General features: G+C 38.2%; 1 long non-coding RNA gene across 1 annotated transcript in view; it reads right to left on the bottom strand.

The window, feature by feature from the left end:
• The window catches only part of LOC121018554 (uncharacterized), a 38,021-nt gene extending 25,231 nt beyond the window's left edge, over positions 1–12,790 (bottom strand). Inside the window, exon 1 of the long non-coding RNA XR_005785224.1 lies at positions 12,512–12,790. This is a non-coding gene — a long non-coding RNA (uncharacterized LOC121018554). The remainder of the gene's footprint in view (positions 1–12,511) is intronic.
• Between the last annotated feature and the right edge of the window lie 10,527 nt (positions 12,791–23,317).

The raw sequence follows: 23,317 nt of genomic DNA, 5'->3' as shown, positions 1-23,317 counted from the left end.
TAAGCTATTTAAATTGGAATATCTTTGGTTCAAAAGTGCCCCCAATAAGTAGAAGGAAAATAATTTCAAAATTTGATGTGTGCTTTGACAATATCTAGTTTCAGGGGAAAATAAATATGGAAAAATTCTAAAATCTGTAAACCTGAAATAAAATAAGAGGTGGCACAAAGCCTATAAAATAAATTGTGGTCCTCATAAGGAAGGCAATATATGAAACCTCCTTAGATTCTGAACTAATAAGGATATCTAAAATAATGCATTTTCTAGGATACCTGGGTGGCTCAGTCAGTTAAGCATCCAACTCTTATTTTCAGCCCAGGTCATGATCTCATGGGTTTGAGTTCTGCATCCAATTCTGCACTGATGGTGGGGAACCTGCTTGGAATTCTCTCTCTCTCTGCCCCCCTCCTTCTCAGGCATGCACATGCTTGCTCTCTCTCTCAAAATGCATAAATAAACTTTAAAATAAAATAAAATGCAGCATTTTATTACAGTGGTTTTCAGTTCTCAGTCTCATGGAAAAAAATGTAGAAGATTTTATTAGTACATTTAGTAAATACATACACTTATCTTCCCCAATAAGAGTAAGCTTTAAAACATTTAAAAAATAGAACTCAATATCTTCTCTCTTTCTAGAAAGTAACATTAACATGACTACTTCATTTTTTTTTTTCTTACCATGGTATAGGTAACTAGGAGAACCCATGATGTGGTCTTCAACTATTAATCTAAAGAAGAGAGACAGGATGCCTGGGTGGCTCAGTCGGTTAAGCATCCGACTATGGCTCAGGTCATGATCTCACGGTTCACGAGTTCAAGCCCCGCATCAGGCTCTGTGCTGACAGCTCAGAGCCTGGAGCCTGCTTCAGATTCTATGTCTTCCTCTCTCTCTGCCCTGTCCCTGCTAATACTCTGTCTCTTTCTCTCTCTCAAAAATAAATAAAACATTAAAAATTTTTAAAAAATAAAATAAAGGACAGAGACGGAGAAACAGAGTGAGAGAGTGAGAAAATAATCTCATCACACATTTGGGATATGGGACCCAACAGAACTGAATCCAAAACTTAAGTCGACAATGTACTGATTGTGTAACCCTGAACTTCATTTTACTTATCTGTAACACAGAGAACATAATGCCTACCTATCTCATAATTACATAATAAGGATGAATTGAGAAAAACCATGTAAAACAATTAGCACAAAAACGCTTGGCACTTAGGTAGCTATTGATAAATATCACTACCATATTGCTTTGTCATTCCTACTAAATGAGGAGTAAAATGAGAGTATGGAGCCTCAATTGTTTATATTTGTAGTCTCAATGCACTAGTAATACAGTTCCTTTGCATATAGTTAGTATTCAATAAAATTTTGGTGAATAGCTACTTTTATATTGACATTCTTATAAGTTGTATCTGGTAGCAAATTTATTTAAAGTCTGATTCAACATTAGGTTATATTCTAAGTGGAAGAAAAAAGATAATATCTGATACGCTGCATTTGGATATCTGATACACTGTCATATAATTACTTATAGTTTTGAAGCCTGTGACCAAACGTCACAGTGGAAAGAGCAAGGGTCTTCAGAATTATACTTTAATTGCTGAAAGAATTTAAGTCCTTCGATTTCTCTGGGCCCAAGTTTTCTCATCTTTGTAATGGTGTATATTCCCCAGGTGTGAGACTGATTAAATGAGACAATGTCAATAAAGTAGCTAGTCTAGTACTTGGCACATAGTATTTGCTCAACACATGTCAGCAAATCTCCCCACACTCCTACCATCTCTCAGTCTGTCTGATCATTTAGAAGCCAACTCATCTTTACAACATAGGAAAGCTGTCTGTAGTAGGGAAACTCAACCTATGTACGGTCACCTAGACAGGAAGAAGTCTTAATTGAGTTGCATGAATCTTTCTGTAAGTCATCAGAAAATGAGGGGATATATGTCAATGACCCTCCTATTTACGTTTCACTCCACAGTGATCCAGATTAGCACATCCATCTGTCTGTTTGCCAACTCTATCTGGAAAACTCACTGGCACACCAACTACAAAAAAAGCCATGCCCTCAATCCTCAAAACCTGGTCTTTCCCCAGTGCATCCTATTTTAGGGAGTAGGAAGATATTCAATCCAAAGGTGCAAAGTAATATTTTACAATCATCATTAACCCCTACTTTTCCAGGTAGGCCCTCCACCTCCAGTATCTTATAACCCATTGAGTTTTCCCTCTAAATATCTCTTGAATCTGTCTACTTCTCTTCAGCTTAATTGCCTTTACCTTTGTCCAAGCTATCATAACGTCTCACCTAGAAAAATGCAATAGCCTCTTAACTGGGCTATTTATATTCACTCTTGTTCTTTTTCACTTTCTTCCCCAAAATTGTAGTGATCTCAAACAAACAACTAACAACAACAAAACTCCACTATGTGATATCTTTGTTTAAGACACTTAAGTTGCACCCACTGACATGATCCACAAATACCTACATTGTCTATCTAGACCGGGCTTATCTCCCCAGCAACATCTTCCGCCTCTTACTAGCATCCTACCTCACTCTGCCTTCTATTTACAATCAAGTTGTCGATGGCACCACACACCTTCTTGCCTCCAGGACTCGGCACATCTATTCCCTCTGCCTGCAAGGCTCTTCTTACTTCCCCTACATCTACCCTCCACCTGATTAAATCCTATTCAGTCTTCAGAGTTTTTGCTTCAACCTTACATTCCCCAGAAAAGCCTCTTCTGACCTGCCAGACTAGATCTGTTCACTGCTGTTTTTCCAAGTCCCTCTACTTTTCTTTTGTAGCCTTATCACGGTTTATACTGACATGCTTGTGTGTTATTTGATCAATCCCCCCCCCCCCTTCAATTTTTGACCCTAAGCTTTTTAAGCCTTTTTGGCTCACTGCTGCATTCTTGTTAGGCTCACCATTACTGGCATATGACAGGTGCTCAGTAGTTACCAAATAAGTTAATGGGTGGATGAATATAAACTAAGCTGAGGTCATCACTACTCTTCGTTCATTCATTACCCAGCCCCTTCTTCCCAGCCCCACAAAACATGGGTGATTTTTGTTTGCTTGACTTTTGTTACTCAGAGAAGAAAAAAATGAGAGCAGAGCATTGGAGAACTGAAGCATATGGTAGACAATAGATATCCTCTGCTGAAATGAGATCTATAGGCAGTTGTAACTATAGTTATCAGGGAAAACAAAGGGTAAGACAGGAGTATGTTTTGGCCTTTAATAGTAGCTTTTCTCTGTTGTTCTATTTTATTTTTGGTACTAAAAATTGGACTGAGAAATAGGTTGGGACTCAAAGCACAAATAGATAGCCGAGACTCTGTCCTCTACTAGAAAGGAGAAACAAACAAACAAACAAACGAAAACAAAACAAAACAAAACAAAACCGAAACAAGAATCTGTTTCCTATTATCCAGAAGTCAGGGAAGGTCCATATGAGCTTTTCTTATAAATTGTGGAGATTTAAGGTCAGTCTGTAAGGAGCTAAGAAGCCAGTATGGCAATAGAATTGAAATGGCAATGATGAAATAGATTTCATCTCAGGAGCCAGTTCTGAACTATTAAGAGTGGCTTCTTAGAGATCTACGTTGCCAAGAATTCTGACACAACATCTGAGTCAAAGAGCCAAGAGTGCTATGATCAATTAGTGATGTGAGTCAGGCTTTGAATGAGTAGTGGTGGAATGCAAGTTAGGTATTAGCATTTACTCTTCAGAAACCAGAACGTGGATAGGAAGATGGTGTGGGGGATTGAATTAGCATTCCATTCATTCCCATTATAGGATTAAGAAATACATTTGGAGCTCAGTATCTGTTCCCTATCCAGGCCAAACATGCTGTCCATCATTCCTGATTAACAATTTGGAAATTGGCCTGAGAACTGTAGATATAGAAATGCTAAGTGGTTTCACCCAAGATATTTATGAGAGCTCATGACAGGGTTAGAAGAATTTTTATTCCGGTGCCTTATCTTAATCAATATGGTCTCATTTTAAATTCACAACCTGTGATGTAAAAATACCTGAACATGTTTAATGAGATCAATTAAATATTTAGCTTGACATTGTCAACAGGAAATGGAGCATTTGCATGGAAATAAGCACTGCTACCTTTACTATTCTAAGTAATACACTGCTCTGCAGTTCAGTTTTCTGGTCACACTTATGCCACAGTAAATGCCTCTGGAGATAATATCAAGTCTGGCCACCCTTAGGGGAAGGTGAAGACTGAGTACGCCTAGTTTGCATTATTTATTTTTCTTATTGTGAAATCCAAGCTCAGAGTTCCTTATCAGTGTTTGTTGAAATATACATTAAAGGGTTTACTGAAATCTATCTACTTCCACCATCAGTTGTCACTGTGACATTAAGTATGTAATGAATGTCTATAGATTCTCCGTGTCAACCCAGAAAGCACACACATGCTGTTTATAAACTCATTTTCTCCCATCTGCTGCTGTTGTCTTACCTCTGCTTTAAGATACATAAGTTGATGAGAGTTGTGTGGGCGGAGTAATGCGTGCAATGCCAAACCACCTACAAGCTGTAATATATCACCCGTGTCTCTGGGGGTCCAACTCACTAATTACTTCTCCAGAAATATATAAGAGGTCACTTGCCTGCTACCTTTCATCATTACTTACCCACCAACAAGACTGTTAAAATGGTTGTAAAGATACCAGGAGAAAATGAGTGAGGGGCATTTATAAAACCTGGAAACCAACTTCATTGGTAACAGCCCAAATCAAACTCCACGTATATGCAGTAAATGGGGCAGGGAGAAATCTGAAAAACAAGATAGTGGGAAAGAAGAGACCAATAGGGAGAGGAAGGAGGTTTGCACCACCCCCTTGAAAATGTATGGGGTTGAAATATTAAAATATAATATATATATACATACATACATACATACATACATACATACATACTAGGGGTGCTTGGGTGTTTCAGTCGGTTGAGCATCAAACTCTTGATTTCAGCTCAGGTCATGATCTCAGGGTTCCTGAGATGGAGCCTCATGTCAGGCTCTGCACTGACAAAGTGGAGCCTCCTTGGGATTCTCTCTTCCTCTCTCTCTGACCCTCCCCCACTCACACTTTTTCCTCTCTCTCTCAAAATAAACATTTAATATACATAGTATATTTATATTTATATACTAGATTTATATAGTGTAGATTTATATACTAGATTTCTTTATAATCATTTGTCAACTTTGCGGCAAACTCTTAGCTCTCTGCTGTGTTTAAAACTGATGGTATAAACACGCATGATTTGTGTAAACGAAGATCCTAAAATCCTTTCGGTATAATCTGGTAAATGCTCTCTCCTGCTTTGAGTTGGATTGGGGGATAAAATTGAAGATGTCCACCCCTGGTTTTCAGTGTCTAGAGCTCATTCAGACACTGACACCACCAGGGTTGAGCAGCCCTATTGCCCATTCACAGTTTCAGTCCATCTGTAGCTATTCTAGCATCTCTCTCCCCACCACTGGCCCCTAAACACCTGGTTCAAATGTGACTTTTCTTTCCTTTCCAGGTATATGTGGAGAGGCAATGAGGGGATGGTGATAATTTCATTGTTCTATTTAGGGGATATGGGAGGAATTCAGATTTATGCCATATTAAAATAAAGAGAATAAAGATATCAAAAGTAAAAAAGAAGTAAAAAAGGGGGACTTCTCTTTTCATGCTTATGAAGTTAATTTGCTCCTGAAAAATAAAAGAAAAGCTAGGCCTATTCTACCTTAGAAGTTAGAAAACCAAGGCACACAGAGGAACATTTTTCTTTGTTATCTCAGTAAGTCTAAAATGCATATTAAAAAATAATCTCCAGAACTCAGGTTTAGTTTTATAGTCATGTGATAGTACATTGTGCCTCTGTTTCTCATCTGTGAGAATGGACAAATATCTAGTTGATACATATGCATGTGTAATCATGATTTCATGTATTTTCAGAAAGCATAATAACATGTCTAACCATTCTTTCTGAAGATGAAGGAACTAGTCAGGATTTTTTTGCCATTGGTTCTAGGACTCTATACGATATCACCACAGGTTATAGCAACTGCTTTAAGATATTTAAGATCAGATATACCATGCATTAACCTTGGACTCCCCTTTTGGCATGCTGAGTTTTCTATATTCTCATTAACCCCATGATCATCAAGATGATACTCATTAATTAAGTACCTATTAGATTCTAGGAGACATGGAAGGCCACAGCCATCTGGTAGCTTGAAATTATCCCGAAACAAGCCTAGAGAACGTGGAGGATCGTGATGAACTTTCCAGACTGATTTAATCAATGTTTAGGTTCAAGATTAGCAAAGGGCCACTTCAATCTCAAGAGACTACAAACTGGCAAATGCATAATTTTTATTTCTTTACACATTTACTGGTTTGCATCTGATGGTTTAATTTTTCTTCCAAACTAACCTTCTAGTCTACATAAACAGGGTCATATATGAAAGAAAAACTGTGAAAAAAAAAAAAAAAAAGAAAAGAGTACTTTTAAGATACTCTGAAACTGAAGGGCAAGTTCATGTTAATGTTGATAATTTCAAAGGTCTGGCTAAACGCAGCATAAATAATCTTTATTTTTAGCATGTTTTACACAGTTCTGGCAAAGAATGGTAACAAAAAATTAATCTTCAGAAATAAGCATAGTATTAGTATCTCTAAAACATAAATGGGTTTTATGAATAGATTTAGATAAATTGATCAGATTTATATGACCAAATAATCGAACCTACATGTTCTTAGTCTGTGGTCTCTTAGACAACATCTGAGAATGTCTTTATTTTTCCTGTATCACATAAATTTAGACAGTAATGTTATTTGGACAAGTATAAATTCATGTCTTGATGATATGCAACTTAAATGGTTTTATTCCTGAACTTATAATCAATGATGCAAGACTATCATTATTTATATCACTCCCTAAATTTGACAAGGAGTGACTATATTCAGTATTATCTCAATGGTAAATTTTTGGTGAGAGAACAAAAACCTGAACTTTCTCTGAAAACAAGCTAACGTGAACTTAGAGGAGAAGGAAATCTTAATTTTCTAAGCACGCGGAGTTAAGAGTACTTTGCAAAGTTTGAGGTGGTTTTTGTAAAGCAAATTTCCTGTCCTGTGCTTTCCTTGCTGAAAACTGACGGAGAAGCCACAAATGGAAAGAAGGTACTCCATTAGTCTGCAGTAATTTCCCTTGTACAAATTAATATGAGGTGGACACGGAAATAGCTCTCAGTTTGCCTTCCTGTGGGGGTGCCCATGTGAGCCTGTGCAGACTCCCTCTATGAGTAATTGGGTGACAAGCTTAGGGGCACTGCAGGCATAGGAAATCAGCTATAAAGAACAGAGTCCCCCACCCTGATTTCCCACATAAGAAAGTCGCTTTTCACATGTTTCTCTTTGTTTAGGTTTGGTTTTGCTTTTTGGGTTTTTTTGTTTGTTTTTTTGTTTGTTTGTTTGTTTTTTCCTTTTTTCTTTTAAACAACCACACAACCCACAAGCCCTGCCTAAGGGTGTATATTGTAAACCATACGGATCGCTGAGCTTTCAGCCCCTGGCTTTCATAGCTTTCTCATCCAGGATGCTAATATTTCTATGATGCACTAACATGACAAGAACACGATATGCTGCTTCTGGCATCCTTCCTTTGGGGGGAGAAAAAAAAAATCTGAAAGCTGTACTTTACTAGTAAAAATTTCCAGGAAAATCAATCCATTTGATGACCCCCCAAGGCTGCACTATCATCTCAGAGTTGAAAAGGGGGTAAAGAGCAAGAGACAAAAGTTCAGTATCTGGGTCATCCCACAATGTTGAGAGGAAGTTCACCGCTCAAGTGGTCAGATAATTCTCTCATGCTACTGTTTGGAACAATAACCCACCAGGATGAGACTCATATCTTTGCCTCCATCTGCTTTCCTGTCTCTGCAAAATTATAAAAAGAAAAAAAAAAAAAGAAGAAGAAGAACAAGAAAGAAAAAGGAAAGAATTTACCGATAGTCCCCGGGTAAGATTCTTCTAATTTCTACATCCTGCTTAGTCACGCTGTATCTGAAACACTGTGTTCATTCTCTTTAACTTGCTTTTGTAAGTTATCCTTGCATTTGAAAAATATTCACTCACAGAAAACAAAAATGAGATCCTTTTCTCATAAACCAAAGAAAAGAAGTAACTCTCTACTGACCTAGGATTGGTGCTGTTTGATTTCTGCCTCAAGCATCTACAATAAAATATTGAAAATGCTTAGTAGAGGTTTCAGCTCATAGGAAGACCCGAAGCACAATTTTCATTCTGGCACAAGGGCCACTTCCTAGGGAGAGAGGAACGGAATTGTGAAACAGGACTTTCTTCATAGAGGCAATCTTCAGTGACTAATGGGCAACCCTCTTCACTCAATTATTTATGCTCTGCATAACAAACCTGCACACAATTATTTGGGGGAGAGAAATATGCCCTCTGTTTATATGCCCTCAGGTAGGAACTACATCTCTCTATGATGCATTTTATAGGCTACTGACAATTGTTAGGGATCTTGCAGGTCAATTTTTCAGGCAATGCAAGAACCACTTCCACAACATCATTGCCCAGGAGTTGTCTAGTGCCTACCGTTTATGTTAACAAATATTTATTGGCCACTAAGTTTAAGCAGCAAGCTAGGCACATGCAAAGATTTTTCTTAAAAAACCAAATACATAAATCTTGCCCTCAAGATCCTCACAGTCCAGAAGAAAAGAGACACATGTAACCAATTATAAGAACTGTGCTGAGAAAGAAGAAAGTAATAATTAATTCTGAGTGGTTGAAAGAAATTATTAAAAAAGTGAATAATAGGATGTGATCTTAAGAATGAGGGGATGGTAGGGGCGCCTGGGTGGCTCAGTCAGTTAAGCGTCCGACTTCAGCTCAGGTCACGATCTCGCAGTCCACGAGTTCGAGCCCCGCGTCGGGCTCTGGGCTGATGGCTCAGAGCCTGGAGCCTGCTTCCGATTCTGTGTGTGTCTCTCTCTCTGCCCCTCCCCCGTTCATGCTGTGTCTCTCTCTGTCTCAAAAATAAATAAATGTTAAAAAAAAAAATTAAAAAAAAAAAAAGAATGAGGGATGGTAACCAGATGGAGAAGGGATAAAAAGACATTCTAAGCAAACAAACAAACAACAACAACAATGAAACTACATCTGGAAATGTGAAATTTTTGAGTGCATTAAATTCACGTAGATGCAGTTATTTCCTTTAGGTTCTGCCCTGTCTAATATGGTAGCCACTAATAACATATGGCTATGGAACACTCAAAGTGAATCCAAACTGAAATGTTTTTTAAGTGTAAAATATACACTAGATTTCTGCAGTATTTTTAAATGACTATAAGATGTATTCTAATACATTACTGCATGACAAGTTACCCTAAACGTTGTAGTTTAAAACACTAACATTAGGTATCTCACAGTTCTGTGGGTCAGGAATCTGAGAGTGATTCTTGCTTAGGAACACTCATGAGGTAACAATGAAGATGCCAGTCAGGGCTGGACACGTGAAAACATGAGTGAGGCTGGAGGATCCCCTTGCCAGAAGACAACTCGCATTGCTGTGGGCAGACCTCAGTTCCTTTCTGGCCGTTTGTCAGGGACCTCAACTCTTTGCCACATGAACCATCACCATAGATGAGAGTCCTCATTTATGGCAGCTGGCTTCCCACAGAGTGCGTGATCAAAGAGAGAAAGCAAATAGGAAGATGTAATACCTTTGATGGGGCTCAGGTCAGGCCACCCCAAAATATGCCACTTTGGCATATTGATCATTTTGAATTAAGGCTACTTGAGAAATAGCTGGTGCAAGAAAGACACTCTGACCTTCCTCTGTCTCCCTGAAAGCAAGAAATAAATTCCCATGTGAAAGTTACCTTCCCAGCACCTGGAGAGTAGAAAGCACTATTCTCACTAGAGATAGGGAATTCAGGACCTAGAAGGCTATATAAAAAAACCTCGTTACTTCTTCGTTAATTTGCTAAACCAAGCCCAAATTCTTTGTCCTCTCAATTCTTCGCAAATGTATTGTTCTTTGTCTAATACATATAAAAGCTTCCTTCTTTGGTCACTATTTTGAGTCTCTTATTTTTATGAGTTCCCATACATACAAAACTAAATTTGTTTTTCTTCTGTTGATGTGTCTTAGGTCAATTGAATTATTAGACCAGCCAAAAAATCTAAAAGGGAAGAAAGGAAAGGTTTTTCTTCCCTACACCTTTGATGACTTAGTCTCTGAAGTCGAACACCATCATCTCTGCTTTATTCTATCCAGTGGAAACTATTCATTAAGTCCAGTCCACACTCAAGCAAAGAGCAATTCGGCTCTACCCCTTGAAGGGAAGAGATGTACTGAACACAGTCCACCTTTTGGTTACAAATTATTTATATTCTTCTCACATGCAAAATATGTGTACTCTTTCCCCAGGGGCCCCAAAGTTCATCCTTTCATGGTAACAAATTAAATTTAGACTCTTGTCTTCTAGATTATGTGTAGATGCAGATGGAACTATGCGGGCCTGGCTTCTTAAGTACATCTCCTCCGGTACAGTTCCTCCTTATCAGAAGACCTGTGAGCAAAAGAGATGAGTTCTATGGCCCCGACACATGTAATATACAATGGTGGGGCAGGCATAATTTCACCACAACAGACATTCCTATTTGAAAAGGGGGAAGAAGCACGAAGAAGTCATGAGTCTACAACATTCCTAAAATTGAGCCGGGCAGATGTTCAATGTGTCTTGACTTGGTCCCATTCCTTCCCAGAAGTCATTGTCCATGGCTTTCAGCTTTACTCTCAGACCTCTCGGTTCTACCCATTGACTCATCCTTCCTTTTCCAAGAAACAGACCTGTGTTTTCAGCCATGTAGATTTCTGTCTCCTACCAACCTGGAGAATTCCAGGGGTTGAAAGTTCTCTATCTATTTCATATTATCTCTGTAACTTTTCCTCCAAGTTGGCAATGCATCTGTGATAATAATTTTCTTTAAAACTTTGTGTATCTCCTGTGATTCTTCTTAGCATTTTTTCCATTAGACAAAACTCACATTCTCTGATGCCTTTCAAAATGAGTCCTTTTCTTTTTTTTTTTTTATTTCAATTGTTTTTCAAATTCTCGTTAGTTAACATGTATGGTAAAATTGGTTTCAAGTGTAGAATTTAGTGATTCATCACTTACATAAAACGCTCAGGGCTCATCACAACAAGTGCCCTCCTTAATGCCCATCACCCATTTAGTCCATCCCCCCACCTCCCTTCCATCAACACTCAGATCACTCTCTATAGTTAACAGTCTCTCACGGTTTGCTTCCTTCTCTCTTTTTTTTCCCCTTCCTCTATGGTCATCTGTTTTCTTTCTTAAATTTCTACATATGAGTGAAATCATATGGTATTTGCCTTTCTCTGACTGACTTATCTCACTTGGCATAATACAGTCTAGTCTCATCCACATCAATGCAAATGACAAGATTTCATTCTTTTTATGACTAATATTCAATTATATATGTATACCACATCTTCTTTATCTATTCATCAGTCAATGGACATTTGAGCTCTTTCCATAATTTGGCTATTGTTGATAATGCTACTATAAACATCAGGGTGCATGTGCCCATTTGAATCAGTATTTTTGTGCCCTTTGGGTAAATACTTAGTAGTATTCTCCTGAGATGGATGAGGGACAAGGATCCTTAAGTGTTAGAAGCTGTGCAGTTGGAGAGTTTCCAGGCATATGCAGAAGCCTTTGAGAGGGACTTTCATCTGGACTGAACAGTACTGCCCTCTGAGGCAATACCTGTGATCTTTCTGAGGTCTTCACAAAGGATTTCAGAGTCTCATCCACAACATCATCTTTGAACCATATATTTTCTTGACAGTATCCTGGATTGGATCTCTGCTTATAAGATCTTTCTTAAATCTTCACATCATTCACCATCACGGTAGGCTAGGAATTTTCAAAAGCATCAAGGTCTTGTTCCTTTCTGTTTAACAGTCATTCCTTTAGTTTATTTCTTTCCTGCTCACTTTACTATAAGCAGCAAGAAGAATCCAGTTGGCACCTTCACTACTTTGCCTGAAAATCTCTTTAGCTACATCACTCAATTCATTGGGCACATTTTCTTCTTTCCAGGTTACTATAAGCAACAGTATTGATAAACTTCCTGATATTATATAACAAGACTTTCCTCAGTTTCCTTTAGGCTCTCATTCACAGCTGCTCAAAGAATAACATGTTTCTAAAAACAGATTTTACAAGGCTCTCTAAGCTTTTGGTAACACTGTCCTTAAAGATATTCCAGCTCCTATCCACTGCCTGTTTCCAAAACCACTCCTACATTTTGGGTTTTGTTACAAGAGCACTCCTCTGGCAAGTACCCATACCTGCATTAGTTTAAACTTATGCACAGCAAATGACTGAGAAATTCTGGATTTATAAACAACAAACATTTATTACCTCACACAGTCTTGGAGGGTCAGGAATATGGAAGTGGATTAGCCATGTTGTTCTAACTCAGGTTCTCTTATGAGTTTGCAATAAAGCTGTCAGCTGGGGTGGTTGTCATCTGAAGCTTGACTGTGGCTGGACAATCTGCTCCATGATGGATCACTTCGGCAGCTATTGGCAGGAGACCTCAGTTCCCCGCTGGGTGCTGGCAAAAAGCTTCAATTCCTCTCTACATGGGCCCCTCCACAGGCCTGCCTAAGTACCCTCTTAACATGGCAGCTGACTTCTCCCAGAATGAATGATGCAAGAGGGAATAAGGCAGAAGCCACAAGCCTTTTTATACACCTACCCTGAGAGGTGACATACCATCTGCATTCTCTATTGGTCATCCCACCAACCCTGATACAGTGGGAAAGGGAATTACACAGAGGAAATTCTAGAGCCACTGATGTTGGCAAAGATCAATAAGGGTCATATTGGAAGCTGGCTACTATATATGTATGTAATTACGGATTTGTAATATTGGCTATATGATCCATATCACTTATATCATTTATGTATTTATAAAACATCTTTAAATATAAATATAAGACCTATACTATGAATATAATAAGTTATATAGACATATCAACATATGTAAATTGTATAAATCTAATGGATTATTAAACATTTTCATCTGTTTATATTTACTTTTATATTAATGGGGCTACCAAATGATTCAAAGTTACATGTCTGGCTCATATGATATTTCCACTGGACAGCACTGTCCTAGAGGAAACATAAAAGAGAAAAAATAAGATTGGAAGCAAAAAGCAGAAGACAAATTGAGAAGCATCCCAAATTTCTCTTAGAACACTTGGATTCTCTCCTTTAAACAGTAAAGAGACCCTGAAGTTTTAAGCAGGGAAGAGACATTACCAGAGACATGTTTCAGGGTGATTACATTGAACAGCAGGGTGTGAGATAGATTAGACCAGAGGAGACACTGGAGACAGATGGAAAAGACAGTGACTCACACCATGCTGGAGGCCACAAGAAAAATCAGGGTGGAGAGAATACAAATTTTTGAAGTTATATTCTTAGGGATCATAGTTGAAAGCTTGCAAAGATGACTCCACGGTGGTGGATTCTTAAAGAAAATTTTTCATTTAGGAAGATCAATGGGTGAAGAGAAGCCAGAGAAGGACAAGGAAGGAACAGGTAAAAGGAGCGACCAGAGAAGATAGTAAAGGAACTTTCGCAGCCCTCAGTGGGGTTGTAATTGTGGACTCTGGATTTCATCTTTGGTCGTCTCAGAAGCTGTAGAGGAACACAGAAGCAGCCTAGAGCACCTGCTATCCAGGATAATTTTTTTTTTCGCCACCCAGTAAACATTGCTTTTAAAACAGTAGGGCTTTGTATTTCACAGGTGGCAAACTCCTCCAGATCGAGCAATCCAGCAATCCGCGGAGCTCTGATTAAGATATCTTGTCTGTATCTTTTGCCAGCTATCCTCTGTCAGACTTCTGGGGAGGAGACAGTTGTGGATAAGCAGTTTTGGTGTCATCCAGAGCTCTGGTCTCAATGTTTATGATGTGCTGCTATAGAAGAGGAAGTGAAAAGAACAGCTGGCTTGATTCAGTGGAGATTGAAAAGGCTTTTAATGAAAAGTTTAAATTACTCTTCCATCTTTACAAAAATGCTTTGTCAGTAGCCCTACAAATGGTGAACTCAGTAGCATTTGGGATTATGTAAAATATAATTCTTTAAGTTTTAAGAAACGTATTTCCAAGTAACTTTTTCCCTTGCACCAAACCTGTTTTCTGAGTTTTTTTTTAATACATTCCATGATATGTTGAATAAATCACCATTATCTAAAACATGGCAAGCTTTCGAATGGAGTGATGTTAAAAATATTACTCATATTTGTTCACAATAAAAAATTTAATATTGCAAGTAAAGAATCCTGAAACAGTAGGAAAAAAGCAATCAGTTACACACATGGAATTTTCTGATTATTTTCCCATTTGCTACCACCTAAACTTTAAAGCATTTACATGCTATGATCAAGGCTAAGCTTGTAAACAGAACCAAGGAAAAAAAGGAAGTTTCTATTTTAGTGTCATTTTTCTCCCTTAGCCTCTCTGGTAATTTGAAAAGTATAGTTGCCAAGAGGATTATTTTATGCCCACTAGATATTGGAACAAGATCAACAATTCTCATAAGACCTAAACAGTCTTATTCACTGCATTGTTAAGACTTGTTCAGTTGATTATATCTGATGATGAGTGAATATTTATTTTTCCATCAATGTGACAGTTTTTTTTGATCAAGTAATTTTATAGGTTAATTATACTCTGAAAATAAGGAAACCACAAAAGCGGTTGTCATTACAACCCCAAGAGTGATTCAGTGTAAAAAAAAAAAAAAAAAAATTAAATCTATTCTTTATTCTGGATACGTAACAAGGTAAAGTGAACATCTGTTAAAAAAAACATGCCATAATGTTCCTTTTCTAACAGATAATGCCTTGTGCACTGTATTTGGTGAATGGATAAATGAAAAAAATGGTGAGGGCGGTGGAAGGGAAAGAATCCACACACAACTAGAAATAGGCATAGAATTTTTATCTTACTTTCTGTCTTGCTCTCTCTCATGCATTCAACCAATATTTATTAAACAACTACTTTATCCCAGGCATGCTTATAGATGCTGGGGAATACAAAGCTTATTTACAAAACAGTTTCCTCTCTTGACGTGATTATATGTAATCCATCAGGGGAAGCATACATTTATACAGCTAACTATAATACAAAGTGCTAAGTACTATAATAATAACATATCTGTACAGCATTTAATATGTCGCAAATCATTTTCACATGCATTATTTCATTTCATTTCATCCTGATAACAAACCCACTTAGTAGGTAAGTCATTATCCCTGACATCATCAATTAATATAACAGGAAGCTGAGACGAGGACAGTGCTCAACACCACACACTTTAAAGAGAACAGAAGACACAACTGAAGTCCCGTGAAATTTCTCCTAAAAAGTATAAAGGATCTTGCAAGAAAAATGGATTTTGCACTTTCTAAGCGAAAAAGATGATAAGTTTTCATAGAAAAGCTGACGTTCGAACAAATTCTTCATGGACTAATAGCATTTAACTCAGGAGGAAAGAACATTTCAGACAAAGTAAACACCATTAGTTGTGTAGAGCCGTTTCCACAAATGGAAGGTTCTAGGATCAGTAATTCTGGAGTTATGGGCAACGATGCTGAAAGGTAGATTGTAGCCTGTATATGAGAAACTTCAGCTGTCATCCTGAGTAGGTTGGCCTTTGTCCCAAAAGGTAAGGAGAGCCACTTAAGAGGCACTTTACATTTGAAGCAAAAGAGTAAAACAATAGGCTTTTTTTTTTTTTTTTTTTAAAGAAGACAACCCGGGTGTCTATACAGAGAATGGACTGGAAACAGGGAGAGCAGTTAGTGAACAGCACAGTGGACAAATGAAAGAGAAGGAAATACCAAAAAGAGCAATGAAAATGGGGGAAGAAAGGTGTGCGTAGAATCCAGAAACATCCTTAGATAAAGAAAAGAACTAGGCAAAGCCCCGAAGAATGTCTCTCCCTCTTCAGTGTCAAGAAATCCAATGTTCAGAAAGATGTGAAGAAGGCAATTTGGCCCATTGTGTCACGAGTGCCTATGTAAAAAACATAATGAGAAAATGCATTGCTTGATGAGCCTGTCTGGCAAAAGGTAAAATCTAAAGATGTAAACAAATATCTCCTAACCTGCAAAGAAAAGCTGAATTCATTTAGCATAAGGATATAGTACGAGCTGCAACTGTAACCACGTACCACAGGCATTTTTGTGTTCTGAAGAGGTTAGGGATGTTTTCTTCAGGCTGAAGTGGCATATCTTGCTATCACTTGACAGCTCTTCAGATGCATCAGAGTTAGGAAATGTATCATTGATCCCAGGGTCCTTTGTTGTATAGACAGCCTCTGTGCTCTTCAGCTAACAAAACAGCAGTGAAGGACAAGGTCCCAGGACCAGTCATCTTTCCTCAGGGAGGGAGCTGGTGGTTTATCAGGCTAGCAAACACTTGTTGGGAATCATTTCTGCTAAGTAGCGCTCTTACCCAAAGGCACTAAAAAATCCTTAGGTTTTCCTTAATAATACTGAGCTTTTTTGTAGCACTTTCTAATCATTAATTAGCTAATCTGAACACCACCCCTATGAGATAGGTAAGGATAATTATCCTCATTTTACAGCTGAGAAAACAAACACTAAGAGGTTAAATGACTTTGACAAGGTTATTTAGGGAGCTGGGGAGGCAGAGCCAAAATGTATACAACTTTCAGACCCGGAAAAATAAAATGTTCTTTTCTTTAGCATATAGTAAATATAATTCTAGTATACTTAAGCAATCCATATGATGCAATTGTTTTCCTTTTGATCTAGATGACTTGGGGCCTTAAACCTAGTCTACTGAATCATCGTTCAGTGATGGGCAGTAACTAATAGGGCAATATATGTTGCTGTTGGCTGCCACCAGAACTAATCTGGCTGCAAATGCTGAAATGAAATTTAAGAGGCTTAAAAAAGAAGTATCATAAGAGAGTCACTTTGACACTGAGTTCAAATAAAAGAAAAATATTAATTTTAATAGCCTAGGTAAAGAGATACGGCTCTGAAGTGTTAGAATTCCAATCAAAGCACATATCAACATATTAGGAACAAATCAGGATTTATTTTAAAACATGTGATCTTAATAATACTGCCAGTCTACAATGGAAAGGAATCCATAAATATAGTCTATAGTCTATAAATATTTGCATCAAGGGCGCCTGGGTGGCTCAATCAGTTAAGCGCCTGACTTTGGCTTGAGTCATAATTTAATGGTTCCTGAGTTTGAGCTCCACATGGGGCTCACACTGACAGCTCAGAGCCTGGAGGCTGCTTCAGATTCTGTGTCTCTCTCTTTCTCTGCCCCCTCCCCACTCGCATGCGTTTTCTCTCTCTCTCTCTCTCTCTCTCTCTCTCTCAAAATAAATTAATAAACTTTAAACACATAAATAAATACTCGTGTGAAGATTTTCCAAAATTACCAAAGAATTGGTGGGTTCCATATATTTCAATGTAATTGATTGGTTAAGGAGTAAGGCTAAGGTTAAATATTTATTTAAAATGTAACAACTTCAGGTATTTTAAATAAACAATTTTATCAAAATAGTGGGCTTTTTTCATATTAACTATCTATATAAAATAGTGAATCTATTAAAAATTAAACTAAAATAAAATGTTCTTCTCTTCCACGCTGCTGTTTCCAAAATGCAATGTGGAACTATTTCAGCAGCATTTTTCACTTATGACAATTTTCATGTGAGCTGTAAAATTGTAATTCCTTATCAACATCAATAGATATTCATAGGGCACTCATTTGTACATCGGCTCCTATGGTACTAATGTTACACAACTCCAATATCTCAGCATTCACAGACATACCAAGGATGTTATATTGCCCAAGAGTAAGGAAGATTACAGTGATTTGGCCAGTGTAGGTAGTGCCTGTGATGTTAGATTTTTTTTTTTTTTTAATAACAGATTTCTCAGTCTAAAACTTGCACATGGCCTAGGAACGAGAAATCTCCTGGGAAAGACCACAGGAAGGTAAAAGAAGAAAGAATTCACTGGAAATAGCACATCTAAAACCATTTTATATGTGGTTTTATATCCATTCGATGTGTATTGTGTGTCTTTTTATTTTAAATTACGCATCTTTTCCCTGAAAAGGGAAATTTTAAATCCAAATATAACTGAGGAAGTTCTCAATATTCTCTTCAAGAAATAAAACTTATCTGGTCCAAAGTATTGAAAAGCAACTTAAAAAATTTTAGTGACCTTTTTGTAGAATGGAGTAGGGAACATCTACTATTTTAAATCCAATTACAAGATGTCCTAAACACCTCCTTGAACCATTGCTCATTTTCTTCAAAGTTTACCTCTTTGTTTGCAAATATCCCTTCTTACTCCTCCACCTAAACCCTGCTCTCAACACCTCTTCCCCCCCCCCCCCCCCTCCCTGCCCCCTGGTCCTTCTTGTTCTAATTCACCCTCACTCCTCTCCAGGCACCCTTGAACTACCTCCAGGTCTGTCTACCCCCACATCACACCGTTTTATTTCTATGCTGCCACTCAAGTTTACTTTTCTCACATGAATTCTCACCGATCTGCTTGGCAAAACATTAAATCCTCCTTTGATCCAATTTCCTTAAATAGAGTGCAAGGGAAAGAAATTATAAATCTTTGCCATTTTGAAATTTCCTCATTATAAATTGAAGGGATAAAGGGAAAAGAATACAGGACATATTAAACACTAATGGAAAATAGAAGAGAACAATGTTAACTCTGACACATGTAAAATTGGCAAAGGTGAAACAACTAATAAAGGTCCCATGGACAGAGAAGTTTAAAAGCAGCCTCACAAGTGTAGGGATTTGCCTCTGTGAAATCAAAAAGGGAACGGAAAATGATCAGATATCATAGCAGCCAACACGCCTCCCCAGTAGGAGATCGCTTTCCCAGCAGGGGGTCTCTCTCCTGTATTAGCCTCTCAGAATCACTGTTCACAATCAATCTCTATTGAGCAGGGACAATTTCAGTCCACTGAGTGAATCTTTGAAAACCTACTAAAGAAAATCTCTAAAGAAGGACTTAGTGCAGCACAGCGACCCTGACAATGGCAAAGAAAGGTCACAGGCCTCCCACAGGATGGTAAACCACCACCAAAGCCTTGGGGTGATTTTTTCATTTCTTCTGTCCACCGCTGAGGGCATCAGATCGGTTTGGTAATGCTAGTGGAAAGAACGATTTTAAAAAATAGAAAGACACTAGCAAATCAAGAGTGATAAAGAAAAAAAGAAGGAAATGCTACTGAGATTTTGCAAGAGATGTGTGTCTAATGCTGTGGAAACAGCAAGATGATACTTTGTTGTCTTCTTGGCTGACGAGGACAGGGATGATTTGGAAGGTAGAGGTTGCATGTGAGCATTGCTAAAAGAAAAGTGGAGTTATCATTGGGAAGGTCCCATCTTATTCTTCTAAGTCAAAGACAGAAGAGTGGACTGACAGTCGATAATGGAGCTACTGACAAATTGAAGTTTGTTAAACATGTGGAGGTTTGTCATTAGGAATCTCCAGTGGCATGGGGGAAGCCAAGACAGAATTCACTTCTGAGGACAGACCAGTGTACATATCATGACTGAATGAAGATAGAGGGGCAGGTGTGAAATACATACCTACAGCAGAAAAACGTACCAAAACCAATTCCTTGAGAAAAGGGACTATGTTGAAGGTGTTGCCATGAAATTCCCACTTAACACAGAATTCAGATTCTAGGGTAAACTTAAATGTGAGTAATTAGAGAATATTAACCTTAATGACAGAGAACAAACTGAAGGTTGATGGAGGGAGGTGGGTGGGGGATGGGGTAAATGGTTGATCGGCATTAGGGAGGGCACTTGTTGTGACGAGCACTGGGTGTTAGACGTAAGTGATGAGTCACTAAAATCTACTCCTGAAACCAATATTACACTGTATGTTAACTAACTAGAATCTAAATAAAAATTTAAAAAATAAAGAATATTAAAACTTGTAATCCTCACTAAAAAAACAGTAAGACTAGTAAGCGATGATAGTAAGTAACAGTAGTAAGAAAGAGAAAAGCAAGTAAATATATGTTAAAATAGGTCTGGAGCCTCTCAAAAGTTAGTGGACATCAGAATCATCTGGAGAGTGGGCTTGTTAATACTGATGTCTTGGCTCCATTCCCAAGGGTTCTGATTTCAGTAGGTCTGGGGCAGGGCCCACGGCTTTGCATTTCTATCACTCCCGAGGTGATGCAGAGCTGCTGGTCTGGGGACCACACCCTGATTAGTGCCATTCTAGAATATGCAACCATATCATGGTGATTTAGGTGTTCTGTAAATTCAGCTTTATCACAAGCAACCAGTCACCAGGGGCCTTAATTTCAGAGCAGTTTGCTGGGACATCTGACATCAATCTCTCAATCTCTACGCACCTCAGTTTCCCTTTATGGGGCATTAAGATAGCTATCCTTAATTTTCTAGCACAGCTTGATAATTAGGTTCATTCTTAATAGTGGGTGAGGTCCCTAATTATACAATTAAGGTTCTAAAACCTTTTGAAATCCTAACACGAAGAGTGCTTTCACACAGAGTCCTTGTTATTATTTTTAAAACCCCTGTAATATCAACCAAATCTAGCAGAAGCAATTCTGCAAACTACGGCCCATTCACTCTTGCCCCAGATAGTAATTATAGAAAACTTTTGACTTTTCTGTTTGTGAAGGCTAAAGTTTTGGAGGATATAAGCAGCTTCCAAATGTCAAGCACTCAACAGAGTCCCCTCTTCCAGTAAAGAGGTTGCTGCAGCTGTGTCTAAGGATGGGAGAATTTCTGATATTAGAAAAGGGATTTACTCTGACCAGGCTTGAACCGACCCATGGGGCGAAAAGTCATTTGTTCAGTTGGCCTTTGCTGCAAGAAGGAGAGTATTTTGACCGTATTTCTGCCAGAGTCTTTTTATTCTCTAGTCTCGCCCTGTTTCTGGACTCTTAGCTAAGGAAAAGCAAGTGGATAAAGACATTACTTACTTTTTTCCTATCTTTTTCCCAATAAATGCAATGAAATCTTATTATTCCTAGAAAAAAATCTCCTCTGCCAAACATATCATAAAGGTTTGAAAAAGATGCCCATGTTAATAGGATAATGAGAATACTAAATTAACCAGTATTGACAATGAAAATACCCAATTAATTTATAATTCCTTCCCTCCTTGCTTGCCTTCTTTCTTAGCCTTCTTTTTCCATCTTCCTTTCCCTTCTCTTTACTCTTCCCCCCTATCTTCCTCCTAATAAAGGGACATTACATGATTTGAGTTAAAACTCATCATCATCATCATCATCACCATAAATTGATTCAACATCATTAAGTACAATCATGTGGCATTATCATCATCATTATCTCGGGCGGCTGGAGATGCCGAAGCATGTTGTTCCTCCCTTCCTCTCTTTCTTTCCCACAGCTTCCAAGATAAGAGGATCTTTATTCTCACCATTCATGTCCCTGTTTCTGAATACAAGAGAAAAAGTTATTTTCTCTTTCCTCTCTCCCTTTCCCCCAATGCTATATACTGCCAATGCAATTTCTGTGGTTTCTTCCCTCCGTTTTACCAGCAATTATTTACAGCTCCTCAAATGAAAATAATTGGCAAAGGAAGCTGGCATTGGACAGCATTTTGCATTTCATTCAATGTTGTGAAGATGTGGAAATGCCTTCTGTGAAGTACCAGTAGGCTAGATTGTCCTATTAACTATTTAAGTGAGCATCCAAGATTATTACTTCAAAGCTTCATCTACTGCAATTATGTCTAAGTATGCCTTCCTGGAGAAGATCCTGGATGTGATGTCGAAGGGTCATTTCCAAGCTAAAATCATGCCTCTCTTTCCTTACTAAAATAAGATGTCAACACAGTCACAGCTCTCTGAAGGAGAGGGCGTGTGCACACAGTCATCTTATCGCAGGGTTACAGCTCAAGTCAAAAGATCTTCTCTTAGATACATAACTTAGTGTTGCTTCAAAAATCATTTCATTTCCTAATTGGTAGTGCATACTTCTTTGCTGGATAAATGGAATGGACTAGGTATGGCATCATCCTTAATTAATTGGTGTGCTAGCTACTTAAGAGGGCATACACCACTTGTGTTATTAAACAGTGTCATGTCAGATTTAATGGATGTCATTATGGGGGTTCCTCAGGGATCAATCCTTGGACAATTGTTATTTATGATCTTTATAAATGAGCTGACAAGGCAGTGTTCTGACTGCAGTGTGCATCTTTATGCTGATGATACAGTCCTGGATGGGAGCGCTCAGTCACTGAGTGAACTTTGAAGCAGCCCTGTTCAGGGATTCCTTAGATGGAAGTCGAATTGTTTTCAACAAGGCGAGAAAACAGTCAGGCATTTTGTGTGGAAAATTTCCAAAACTTTGTGCATACAAAGACAAAAGTTAAATGCCCAGGGGTGCTTGGGTGACTCAGTCCACTGAGTGTCCGACTTTGGCTCAGGTCATGATGTCCCGGTTCTGTTCATGTGTTGGAGCCCTGTGTTGGGCTCTGTGCTGACAACTTGGAGGCTGGAGCCTGCCTCAGATTCTGTGTCTCCCCCTCTGCCTGCTCCTCCCCACTCATGCTCTCTCTCTCTCTCTCTCTCTCTCTCTCAAAAATAAACATTAACAAAATTTTAATTTAAAAAAAAGTTAAATGCCAAGGTATTTCTGTGTCCAGAATGATTTTAGAGAAACTGCTATTATTGGCTATTATTGACAAATACATTTGCTGTTAAGTCATAGAAAGTAAATTGTAGTCAGAGAGAGAGAGAGATCGGAATATGTTGATTCTGAAAATTTAGATGAAAATTTAGATAAGCTTCTGCTATGGGAATAAGGGCTACTAAGAGACCTCACTGGTTTTAGTGTAGGTATACTTCCCTCTCCCTGAGGGTGCTTCCTGACCTCCCCAGTCTGCATTAGGTAAGCTTCCTACAAATTCTCGTTTGTAATTTGTGCTCACATTTTAGACTTTTCACTAGATTTCATCTCTGTGAGGGCAGTACCATATATTTAGCTCTTCAGCCTCAGAGTACAGCCCAGCATTGGAATACACCTTAGATACTAAGAAAATGTATATGGGATGAGTATATCAGCCTGTGCTTCCTTCAGTAAGAGAGAGAGAAAAAGAAAGCTAGA

The sequence above is a fragment of the Herpailurus yagouaroundi genome, unplaced genomic scaffold (assembly GCF_014898765.1).
Source record: "Herpailurus yagouaroundi ecotype Mexico unplaced genomic scaffold, PumYag 77, whole genome shotgun sequence".
NCBI classification, from domain to species: domain Eukaryota; kingdom Metazoa; phylum Chordata; class Mammalia; order Carnivora; family Felidae; genus Herpailurus; species Herpailurus yagouaroundi.
The sequence above is the reverse complement of the archived record's forward strand: the minus strand, read 5'-3'. Positions and strand labels throughout refer to the sequence as shown.